We start from the raw sequence: 12,854 nt of genomic DNA, 5'->3' as shown, positions 1-12,854 counted from the left end.
GGTTTCTTGGCACCCTTCTATGGAGGTCTTTATGGTTTTTACAGCTAACTCTGAGTTGATAGTTGACTTATCACAGCCTACTGTTTTCTTGTTTCAATGTTTCTAGTGCTGGTAACAGCCTGCTTTATGATTAGCACAACCACCTATTCTATTCAATAGCTCACATTACCCCAAGTTTACTTTTCACCTGTGTATCATTCCATCATACCACAGGTAACAGTATGAATTGTATCATCAGCATCCCACTTGTCACCAAAAATTGGTTAGTGACTCAGGTTCAGAATTTCACCAGAGAATTTTAATTTCTAGGGATACTTCTGGTATCCATTTTCTTAATGTGGGTTCTATCAGCCAATTCACTCCCCTCACCCCCAAAAGAAATAAAAGCAGAGATTGAAACAAAAGCTTATGAGTATGAGCAGGTAGTTTAAGTTGGAAGGCAATCACAGAGAATAGATGTAAGTAACTAGGCAGAGTTTAATAGGCAAAGACAAAAAGGCAATATAGGAATGTTGTGGAGTTAATCACCATTATGAAAAACTGGAGTTCAGTCCTGCTGGGATCTTATGAAGACATATGAAATGCTTCTCAGAATTGTGAATCTAAGAATGGACAGGGAAGAGTATTCGTACATTGACTTCCATCTCAGATTGGTTGAACATTACCCCAGAGGCAGGTCCCCCATATTATGTAACTGTACATGAGTCATCCTGTAACAGCTCCCATGGCAGCTCCATGATTTGGCATTGGAGAAGTCATGGGGAAGCAAGAAAAGATGTGTGTCATGTCTCGGCGGAAATGCCGTAAGTGGAAAGTGAGTCAAAGCCCATCTGGAAAAGTTGGTTTCAGTTGTGGCTGGAATCATTGGTGAGGCCCTAGAGATATGAGATGGGGCACAAGAAGTATCTGATACAGGATTCAAACATAGACTTATTTGACTCTACATTCCAGATATGAGATTATATATAATATCTCCACTGAATCCAACAAAAATTTGACCCTCACAAATACTGTATCCCCAAATGTCTTCATTAGTTTGGGTGAATTTAAAATCATAATATTTCTAACATCACCAAGTAAGTGATAGAGTTTAACAAGGGTTTGCAGACAGAAATGCAGAATATTTTCCAAGGACTTTCCTTCAAGCTGCTGTACGGTGAAACTCAGTATAAAACAAGTTTAAAAATAACTGATAATTAGCACACGGTAAGGGTCATACAAATATACTGAGATGGAACTCATGTTTTCTAAGGCTTCTATGAGAACATAATTCTTTCAGAACCTTTCACAGCCAGAATTAATTTATAAGCATTATTCCATTAGGTTTTAAGTCATGGCCTATGAACCTGAGGAATGAATAATGTGGCAGAACTAATGTTTGTGTTTTGGCAAGAATTTATTTATTTATTTTTTAGAAATGCTAAAAGTGAATCACCCCTTTCAAGCTCAGAGGATGTAATTAACGAGTACTGAGAAGATGAAAAATCCTTCTCCAGCATTGGAATCAAGTGATGTTGATATGAAGAAACAGGCTCTTACATAGTTGGAAAACTCCAGAACTATACTCAGACTAAGGTCACCAGATCTCAGTCTAATTTTATTCTGAAAATCTGAAGGATTTAGTTTCAGAAGATGTGGGTTTAAGCTTACACCTCTTATTCAACACATGATATTATGCATCCGTCTATCTTCTTTAGCTTCCAAGATACTCATTCATAATGTGGAGATAATTAAGACAACCCTTCCTTCCTTATAGCGCTGCTGTAAGGGTTAAAGTGTCAGTGTTTATAAAGCCCTGTGCAAATGTTTGCTGTTGTGGTTGTAGTGGTTACTAGATGAAGCCCTAGATAAACTGTGGTTTGACTTCCAGAACTTTTTGTCTTCAAGTTCATTGTTTTCTGCTTCCTTCATAATTTTCCTGTCCAGCTGACTTCCAGCTTATCAGAGTTATGCTCTTTCCTCCCACCATACTCCCATTATTACTTGCTCTCCTGTGCAGCTGTCCTTTATAAATGGAGCTGATGAACAAATTTGGGTTAAGGTGCAAATAACTGAATGCAATTTTTCAGTGTTAATCTCCCTCCTTCAAGAACAGGGACAAAGAACTTTGAAGGTCAGAACTGAAAGGATTATAAAGGATCAAATAATTCCCCTCTTCCTATAAAGAAGAAAAACTAAGCCCAGAGTTCAAGGAACTTGCCTCAGGTCACAGAACTAGTTAGTAAGAAAGCCATTTTTTAGAGTTATTATTCTAATTCACTCTCCAGTGGGATTTTACTTGAGGCAAAATGAAGTAAATTTGGGGAGCATGGTCTGGAGTAAATACTTTCAAAGTTTACTATCTCCCAAAAGCCAAGACACTGGCATAGCACACAGAAGGCAGACCTTACAACTCTATAAACCCATATTAATTTTCAGTAAATCTTCTTACACAGGGTTTCTCAACCTTGGCAGTATTGACATTTTGATGTGGATAAATCTTTGTTGAAGGAAGCTGTCTTGTGAACTGTGGGATGTTTAGCAGCATCCCTGGTTTTGACGTACTAGATGGCAAGAGTACCTTCACCAGTTTTGATAACCAAATATTGCCAAATGTCCTCTGCAAACATATTGGTCTAGGTGAATCCACTAGTCAAACTACCCAGGTAGGCAGAGCTGGGGCCAACGTGCAAGGAAATCTAAAATGTTTGGCAGAAAAAGATGATGACGATTTATGGTCCCAGGACCAAATATGGCAGTGGAGCTATAATTTTTCCTGCTAACTTTTCTCCTGTGAGCTATCCAGAAATTATCACCAACCAGAGTCCTGAAGAAGCTCTGAGTGTATGGAGTGAATCTAATGTGAAAGACAAGTGAATCTAAACAGTGCAAGAGGTGTACCACAGTGGATATATTGGTGTAGCACCCCAACCTCAGGTCCCCTTTACCAGATGGTACCCATCCATCACCTGCTGTGGTTAACTGATAACAATTAAGAGCTGCCAGATATTTGCTCTTAACTAAAATAAGCCAACTGGCCTGGTAGAGAACACTTCCATCCCACCTCCTTTCGGGCAGTGTTGACCAACTGAGGAACACAAGTCTAAAATTCACAGAACTGAAAAAGGAAATACACAAATTCCCAATGACTGTGAATAACTGACCCAACAGGCACACACAATATAAGTAGAGATAAACAAAGTCTGATAATACATAACAAATTTCATTTACATCACTAAATCTCATTTGACCTAATATACTAATCATTATAGAAAGCATTATTTTGAAGTAAACATGAGGTATTTACCAAAATTGGGCCATACACTTGCCCATAACTGAACAATCTCAAAAAATCTCAATAAATGTTAAAAGACTAAAGTCATACAGCCTATATTATCTGATCACACTGGAATTAAGCCAGATAAAAAAAGATAATTAAGAAATTCACTTTTAAATTACCCATTACTCTAATAAAATTATATGTTACAAAAAAAGAATGCTGAAAATCAGTGAGCTAAATATCCATCTCAAGGGGTTAAAAAGAGAATAGCAAAGAAGTTAAAATTATAAAAAGAAAAAAATGAAGACTAAAATGCACAAAATAGAAATCAGAGAAAAGCAAAAAAGCCCAATGTTATTCTTTAAGTTACAATTTATATAACACTAGCGGCACAAAAAAAGGGTTTTTTGTGCCACTAGTGTTATATAAATTGTAACTTAAAGAATTTGTTTTAGTTTATAATTGTGGATACAATTTAGTATGTGCATGTATATATATGTGTGTGTGTAGTTTATATATGTATAAAACCATATATACGTAAATATGTATATAATTATATCTATTATATAGTTATATATCTACATATATATAATTTTATACTTAGTTTTATATATTTTATAATTTTATATATAAGCTTGATACTTTTATTTTTAGTAATTTTTTCCATTTCATGTAAATTTTCACCTATTCATAATTATTATAATTTCCTATTATTAATTTTACAATGTCTAAAGCATGTATTTGTGGTATCACATTTTCATTTCTAGCATGAGGCTAGTCCAGAGTCCACCTCTTCTTGCCTCAAGGTCAGACTAACTGTATGGTATTATTTCTGTGTTAGAATTTCTCTGTGGGATCAAATTACCTGCCCATTTCACAACCAATAACTAATATGAAGGCTAATAGTTGGAAACTGTATAAATATCTGATTTCCTAATGATATCTAACCCAATGTTTTGGTATCCCTTGATGACTCCTGCTTTTTAAAATATTATCATGTGTTTGTAAAATGGTAAATTTTAAATTCCTATAATTCTATAGTATAGAAATCTTGTAGGTACCACTTTAATCAAATAATCATATTTAACATCCCTGGTAGTGGGGATAAACTGATACCATGCACCTATTTATGTGATATACTTGATGAGACACAGCATCACCTGTGTAGTATTTCTTAACAAAGTTTTGTAACAGTGTAATCATGAGGAAGCCATCAGCCAAATCAGAATTGTGAGACAGTTCCAAACGATTGGGAAACTTTTCTAGATTAAAGGAGACTAGAGATATACAGTGATTTATTACAGTTCTTGGTGTAATCTGTGAGCTACAAATTTATTTTCAAGCACATTTGTTTTTCGGTATCCCACAACTTTTAATATGGTGAAAGAGAGAGTAAGTATATACAAATATATAAAAATGTTAAATACATAGTTATTTTAGGTGAAGGGTATATTGTATTATTTATTCAACATTTTCAGAGACTCACATATCTTATAAAATAAAATTTGATTAAAAATAGATTTTAGAAACTGGAAACATCCCAAATATCTGTTAATGATACAATGTATAAAAATTGTGGTATGTCATTCAATGACATAGAGTAATAAAAATAAATTACAAATACAAGCATCAACATGAATGAATCATAAAAACATGAAAAAGGTCACAAAATATATACAGCATGAGTCTACCAAAATAAAATTCAAAAACAAGCTACATAGTATATTTTTTACACAATAAAACTAAACATGTAAAGCAGATCAATGTTGAGGGGAGGGAGCATGATACAATCATAAAGGGATATACAGAAAGCACCTAAGGTATAGCAGCAGTCTATTTCTTAATTGAGCAGTTTTCATACTATTTTATTCTAATTTATTTGTCTATTTTATATAGTTTCTTTTTTGTAGGATAAATTTCACAATATTCTATTACAATTCAGAAATTGTGTGACATTCTAAAGAATTTAACAATTTAAATAGATAATGTGACTTATGAGGTTTTATTATCAAGGCCAGTTTTAAAAGATTGCTCACATTTTAAAATTTTTCCTGGCCTCTAATTTTTGTGAGTTTTTTAGATGGAGACTAGCTAGGGCAGGGAGTAAGAGAATGGAAGCAGAGTCAAGGAACCATCATTCTTTCTCTTAAAGTCTTTTTGGCAATATTCTCCCTGAAAAAACATGCCTTTGAAATGGCTATTTCTCCCAACTCATGAACTTATGGTCACTTCCCCCTTGTCCTACCAAATTCAGCACTACCTTATTTTAGAAGCTTTTCCATGCTCTCTATATTACCTTGAAGGATAAATGAGACTTAATTCATATCACAATTGTCCTTGCGTTTTACATTAAAATGTCATGAAAGCTAATTTTACTTTTTATTTATTAACTTTTTCCTCACTTAAACTATTTACTATAAAAGAGATTAGTTGACCTGAGCACTTTCCTAAATACTGCATGACGAAAATATTACAGAAAAATTTCCTTTTTGTGATGTGTGCTTAGAAGAGAAAATTAAAAATAAGCAGTATTAATAAAGTCAAGTCATTTTTTATTAATGCATACAGATTTTTATATGCAATTTAAAAGACCCAAGGGTAGATTAACTTTGCGATACATTTGAATCTTTAGTTTAAAGTGTTCTCTATCATTAAAGAAAGTTTATTTCTCTTATTTAAGGGTGGATTTCAGTTTGCTTTCAAATTTGAGAAATGGAAGAATAATGAACTCTCAGGTACTTTCAACACTACCCGATTTAAGAGTACTGTAGAGAGAGTTATATTGATTATTCAGGACACAGAGACCTCCCGTGAACAGAATTCTCAGGTCCTTCATTGGAATTGCAATTCTAAGCAAAATTCTCTGATACGTATTATTCCTGCATTTGGATATTCTTACACATGGTTACACCATTCCTACAATCCTTCGGTTTAATCAACAATGCTTATCTTTCACTTTTAAAAGCATATCAAATGCTTTTAAAATCATTTAAATCATTAAGCCTTTTATTTTCATGAAGTCTTCAGAGATTTACAGGGAAAGGCAACATGCAGTACTTTGTAAATGTCAAATCTCTTTACAGAAATGCGAAGGAGGTATTGCAGGCTGTCATCTGTTCTTCATGCTGCCTACTGACCCTCGTTGGGAGCTACCAATTCCCAAGGATTCTGTGCCTGCTAAAATAAATAGCTCTCTCAGGCACAAAGTAAAATGTTAGACAACATACAGGAGAACAGCACCCACTTTAATTATACTCTGCAATGTGTTTTATAAAGAAGGAAGGATCTGAAGGGTTAGACATTGAAGGACAGTTCCAGCTGGCAGGCAATGAAGGAGAATGGTTTCGAATCAACTGTGGCAAATGACATAAAAAGAACAGGAGAAAATGGGTAAGTTTCAGGCAGATGAAGATAGAAAAAGGATGATGAGTTTTTAGAATGCAAAATAACAAATATATGTGAATGTTAAAAATAAAAGTCAGATTGTGTTAAAGTCAGGTACATTTTAGTAGCTTAGAGAATGGGTCTCAAAATAGTGATATGACAGATGTGGCTTTGTCTCTGTCAACAACCAAATCATCACCTGGATTGTTTACTGGAACATGGGAAACACTGTCTTAGGCTAAAAGCCACTCATTGTTTCCCCAGCAGTATTATTAATAAATTATTTAACTAAGAAACAACAGTACCTGCTTTCTACAAAAAATTATATCACTTGAGATGTAGACAACACTATTTATTAAGGCAGTATGGCATAGTGAACAAAGTAGTTTTGGTCTCACAAATCTCAACACAGTTAAAAAGCTTACTGGATATATTGGCATTAGGCAAGGTATCTAACTGCAATTAACTCCAGTTTTGCAATCCTTAATTATTATACTAATCAAGCATCTTAACTTATGAAGTCATAATGTAATCAGCAGCACAGAGGTGTGCATTATGCTAGCTTTGCAGGGCATTGTGTCTTTTTACTAGCCATATTTTTGGTTTTGTACTTGCTAATTGAATTATTGCATTTAAAAACCTTAAATGTCATTTTAACCTCCAGCCTTCTTCCTTGATTTAGAAACTATTCTTGATTTGATCAACTTATCATTAACACTTTTTCAACTCTAGTCACTCCAAAGTATTCTTAATTAATCCCTCTTTCTGGACTCAAAGCCCAATGGTAATCTAATTCTTTTTCAGGAACTATCTCCACTGGTTCTTAATCTCCTTTACATTCTTTGATTTTTAAGGTCCCAAATCTCAGAAATGTACTTCAGGTTAGCCACCAGCCCAGTGCATAAATTACCCTCAATTATCTATTAAAATTGGTTCTCTAGTCTCTGTATGAACATGAAACTCATAGCTCTTTCTACTTGAGGACAGATTTAACTGCTGGAATGGTCATTCTTATACTGAAGCACAGGAAATGGTGTCATATGGTTGAGTCATTACCTTCTTGGGAGTCAGAAGATATTGATCTGTCATTTTTAAATATATAAACCTGGAAGAAGTATGGAATAATTATGTCTAAACCTTTACTAAAAGTTCATTTTATTTTATTTTTTAATCAGTATTTTTCAAACTATTTTGAATCTTTATTACAATGGTTTTCAAAGTCTTGTCTCTATACCAGTAGGGTCAACATCACTTAAGAACTAGTTAAAAAACTCAATAGTCTGCCCAGCACAGTGACTGAAACAGAAATTTGACAGGTCAGGTCCAGCAGTTTGTACTTTAGAAAATATTCTAGGCCATTTTAATGTACACCAAAGTTTGAGAACCCTTGACTTACTAGTTTTAAAATAAATTCAGATGATTAAGACTGCCATTTAAAAATGTAAATACTATGGAACAATAAAAAGTTTGCAAAAACTTAAGTACTGTGAAATTAAGAAATGTATTCTGGGCCAGGCGCAGTGGCTCACGCCTGTAATCCCAGCACTTTGGGAGGCTGAGGCGGACAGATCACGAGGTCAGGAGATCGAGACCATCCTGGCTAACACGGTGAAACCCCGTCTCTACTAAAAATGCAAAAAAAAAAAAATTAGCTGGGCGTGGTGGCGGGCGCCTGTAGTCCCAGCTACTTGGGAGGCTGAGGCGGGAGAATGGCGTGAACCCGGGAGGCGGAGCTTGCAGTGAGCTGAGATCGCGCCACTACACTCCAGCCTGGGCGACTGAGCAAGACTCCGTCTCAAAAAAAAAAAAAAAAAAGAAATGTATTCTGAAATAATTCATGGATAAAGAGGCAATACAAAATAGAAAACTCAGAAACTTTAAAATGAAAAAATACATAATTATGTATTTTTAAATTATATAATAAAATTACTCTAAATAAATTAATAAATAAAAGAAAAATTATGAAAAAAATTGTCATCTGTCTGACAGATAGAGTACAATATACAAATAACTCTTACAATGAGTAGCATCTTAATGAATAAATGGGCAAAGGCTATAAACAAGAAAATCCCAAAAGAGAAAATTCAAGTGGCCACAAACATATGTCAAGAGTCAGTCACTATAACAGGAAGGTAAGTAAGATAAAAGTTATATTGAGATATCACTTTATACTCCTTACATACAAAGAATAAAAAAGTAATACAAATTATTGGTCACAGGGAAATGTAGAAATGTGTATTCTCATACCTTACTGCTAAGACATTATTACAACTTTAGAATGCTAGCAAAATACATTAAGTATACATATATATATATATATATTCAGTAGTATTCCTCTTTAAATCAGTAGTATTCCTCTTGTAAACCTGTTTTTTTACAAATAAAAGACCAAGTTCAAAGGACTGCATTAGTGAAGATGTTCACTGCAGCACGTTGTAATGACAAAGAAGGCAAATGCTCATCAATAGAGAAACAACTGAATAAAATGAGGTTTTTGTTTCTAACATAGAATTTTAGGCAGTTGCAACTCTACTAGTCGAATTAAGGGACTGAGAGATTTTTATAGGCTATTGTTGGTTGAAAAAAGTAATCGTCATAACAAAACAGTAAGAGGTAACATTTGTTCAATCCTTTTACATTTTACGTATATGTCTATTAAGTCCTTTAGTCCGTTAATGTCCTTGTTAAGAATTTCTATTATCCTTTTCTTAAAGATGACAAAACTAAGGCACAGAGAATTTAATCCAAGGTCACTCAGGTAATTAATGTGTCGATTTGAATAGTCTTTGGTCTGAGTTTATGTTCTTTTTTTTTTTTTTTTTGAGATGGAGTCTTGCTCTGTCCCCCAGGCTGGAGTGCAGTGGCTTGATCTCGGCTCACTGCAAGCTCTGCCTCCCTAGTTCATGCCATTCTCCTGCCTCAGCCTCCCGAATAGCTGGGACTACAGGTGCCTGCCACCACACCCGGCTAATTTTTTTTCATTTTTAGTAGAGACGGGGTTACACCATGTTAGCCAGGATGGTCTCGATCTCCTGACCTCGTGATCTGCCCACCTTGGCCTCCCAAAGTGCTGGGATTACAGGCTTGAGCCACCGTGCCCGGCTGAGTTTATATTCTTAACAACTAAACTCTACTGCCTCTCTAAGCTGGACATAGAGAAGTACAGAATATAATCGCTCCTTTTAAAAAAAATGACATATATAATTGCATCTTGATGCATAAATATAGAGTAGCTACAAAAGGATGCACGACAGCTTGCAAATATTGGTTTTGAGGCTAGAAGAGAGGTTGTACTAGGAAAGAAGGTTGCATGTAAGCCAAAAATAGGGAGGGAGGGAGGGAAAAAAAAGAAAAGAAGGAAGGAAGGAAGGAAGGAAGGAAGGAAGGAAGGAAGGAAGGAAGGAAGGAAGGAAGGAAGGAAGGAAGGAAGGAAATCTGCATTCAAAAAGGGTATATAAAAATGTAAAATACAGTTATTGTAGCATGGTTCCTTACGTGTAAAACTATATGTTTGAATGTGCCATGTGAGCATATCTGTGTATATGTATTTGTGTATGAATATAGAAATGTATAAAATGATATTTTCCAAAATACTCATTGCATTTAAAACTGTTACATTTACTTTCCCGTTTATATTCTTCTGTATTAAAAAATTTTAAATGAGGAGGGATATCTTTTATAAAACTGAAGTTATAAACAACCCTACTTCTAAAATGTGGGCTGTGCATAACAACTTTCCTTAAAAAAGAATACAGCATGAAAAGGGAGAAAACAACTTTACAGGGAAAGAAATTGACAAACACTACCTGGTGATCAAGGTTAGTAACAACAAGTCCTATATCATTATACTCTTCATATGATGTGATAAGAATGGCACTTTTCTTCTGTGGTCTTTGTCAACCAAACATATCACTGTAGTCAAATCAGGAGCAAGACATGAGGCAAATTCTAATTGGAAGATGTTCTACAAAAACTACCTGACTAATTCTTTTTAAAACAGAAGTTTTGAAAAGATTATTAAAAACAAGAAAATTGTGCAAAATTGTCACAACCAAGAGGAACCTAAGAAAAGCTGAAACCTAAATTTAATGTGGTAAACTAAGTGGGATACAGGAAGAGAAAAAAAAGAATAGGAGAAAACCAAGGAAATTGAAGTAAAGTATGGACTTTACTAACTAATGATGTATCAATATTTGTGCAATATGTGTAACAAATGTATTACATTAAGGTAAGATGTTAATAATAGAGGAACCGGGTGTGGGATATATAGAAACTGTTTGCAATATCTTTATAATAGTCCTGCAAACCTAAAACTGGCATAAGTTAAAAGTTTATCCACAAAAAAGGGAAAAACAAAGCAAAAATGTATGAAGCCACAGTCATTACTAAACAAAACAAACAAAATACATGGCAGAGATCATTTTCAGTGCTGTAGTTACTGCAGGATACAAACAAACCAACTACTGTTTGGAACTTACATACAAGAATAATAAATTATCAATATTTCTATCCTCCATCCTACCAAGTAAAGGAACTTCAAATATTTTAGCTGTAAACTCCAAGTTCCGCTATATCACCTATGTGTCTGTTGAGTAATTTCATTCAATATTGTCATGAAAACCAACAAAATTAGGTTTTTGTTTTTGTTTTTTGAGACAGAGTCTCACTCTGTTGCCCAAGCTGGAGTGCAGTGGCATGATCTTGGCTCACTACAACTTCCACCCCCAGGTTCAAGCAATTCTCCTGTTTCAGCCTTCCAAGTAGCTGAGATTAAATGTACCTGCCACCATGTCCAACTAATTTTTTTTTTTGTATTTTTAGTAGAGACACGGTTTCACCATGTTGGCCACGCTGGTCTCAAACTCCTGACCTCAGGTGATCCACCCGCCTCAGGCTCCCAAAGTACTGGGATTACAGGTGTGAGCCACCATGCCCAGCCTGTTTTGTTTTCATAGTTCACAGCTTTACCAAGCTAATTTATTGAGTTGTTTGTTTACCATTGCTTTTCATGTTTCACTCTTTATTCAGATTTCAATTCTTCTGTTGCTAAAGTAAACCTCTCAGTAATAGTTTATGAGTAAGTAACACTCTTATTCTTCATTTTATTTTTTATTTTTTAGTTTGGATGGATATAGAATTCTAGGTGAATAGTTTTTTTATCCCAGCAATTTGAAGCTTTTAAATAGTAATCTCTAAATTCTAGAGGATTCTAGAGATTATTATATTATCTCATATTCTTTAAGATTTTCTCTTTATCTTTAATATTCCACAGTTTCATTATAAAATTATCAAGCTAATGATTTAGTTTTTCTTTTTAAAGTGAAGATACCTGTCTTTATAGGAAAATTTCTGTTATTTTCTCTTTACATATTGCCATTTTCCATTGGTTCTATTTTTTCCCCTTTAGATTTATATTATTGTTATTATTATTATTATTTTTTTGAGACGGAGTCTTGCTCTGTCACCCAGACTGGAGCGCAGTGGCCGGATCTCAGCTCACTGCAAGCTCCGCCTCCTGGGTTTACACCATTCTCTTGCCTCAGCCTCCCGAGTAGCTGGGACTACAGGCGCCCACCACCTCACCCGGCTAGTTTTTTGTATTATTTTTTTAGTAGAGATGGGGTTTCACCATGTTAGCCAGGATGGTCTCGATCTCCTGACCTCATGATCCCCCCGTCTCAGCCTCCCAAAGTGCTGGGATTACAGGCTTGAGCCACTGTGCCCGGCCTAGATTTATATTATTTATACAGATTTTTATATTTTATCCTGAGTTTCCTGCTGCACTTTTCATTACTAAATCTTCTTTGCTACTTTCTCCTAGCTTATATCTTCTGATTCCCTAATTCTCTCTTTAGCTATGTCTAATCTAATTAGAGTTTCAGTTTCCCTTGGGTACCTCCTTTATCATCCACCACAAAGATTAGATAAATCAGTTCTATCCTGCATTTCTGGACCAGTGGGCAGAGGTTTTATAGTTGCCAATTTTTTGTGTGTTGACACTGACCTCATAGTGAGAGAGATGGCCAAGGCAAAATGACTCAAGTGAGATGTATCTAGTCCTTTGTGACTTCTGATATAATTGGGAGAAAATTCTTTATATTGTGCTTCTACGTGTTTTCTGAAAAGAAACATGGCTAGCGTTGTTACAAACTGTCTTCCTATGTGCATGTGTATATGTTTTTAATAACAAACAGGCATGAATAATACAAAT

Source organism: Rhinopithecus roxellana, chromosome 1, assembly GCF_007565055.1.
Source record: "Rhinopithecus roxellana isolate Shanxi Qingling chromosome 1, ASM756505v1, whole genome shotgun sequence".
Taxonomy (NCBI): Eukaryota; Metazoa; Chordata; class Mammalia; order Primates; family Cercopithecidae; genus Rhinopithecus; species Rhinopithecus roxellana.
Note: the sequence above shows the minus strand (reverse complement) of the source record.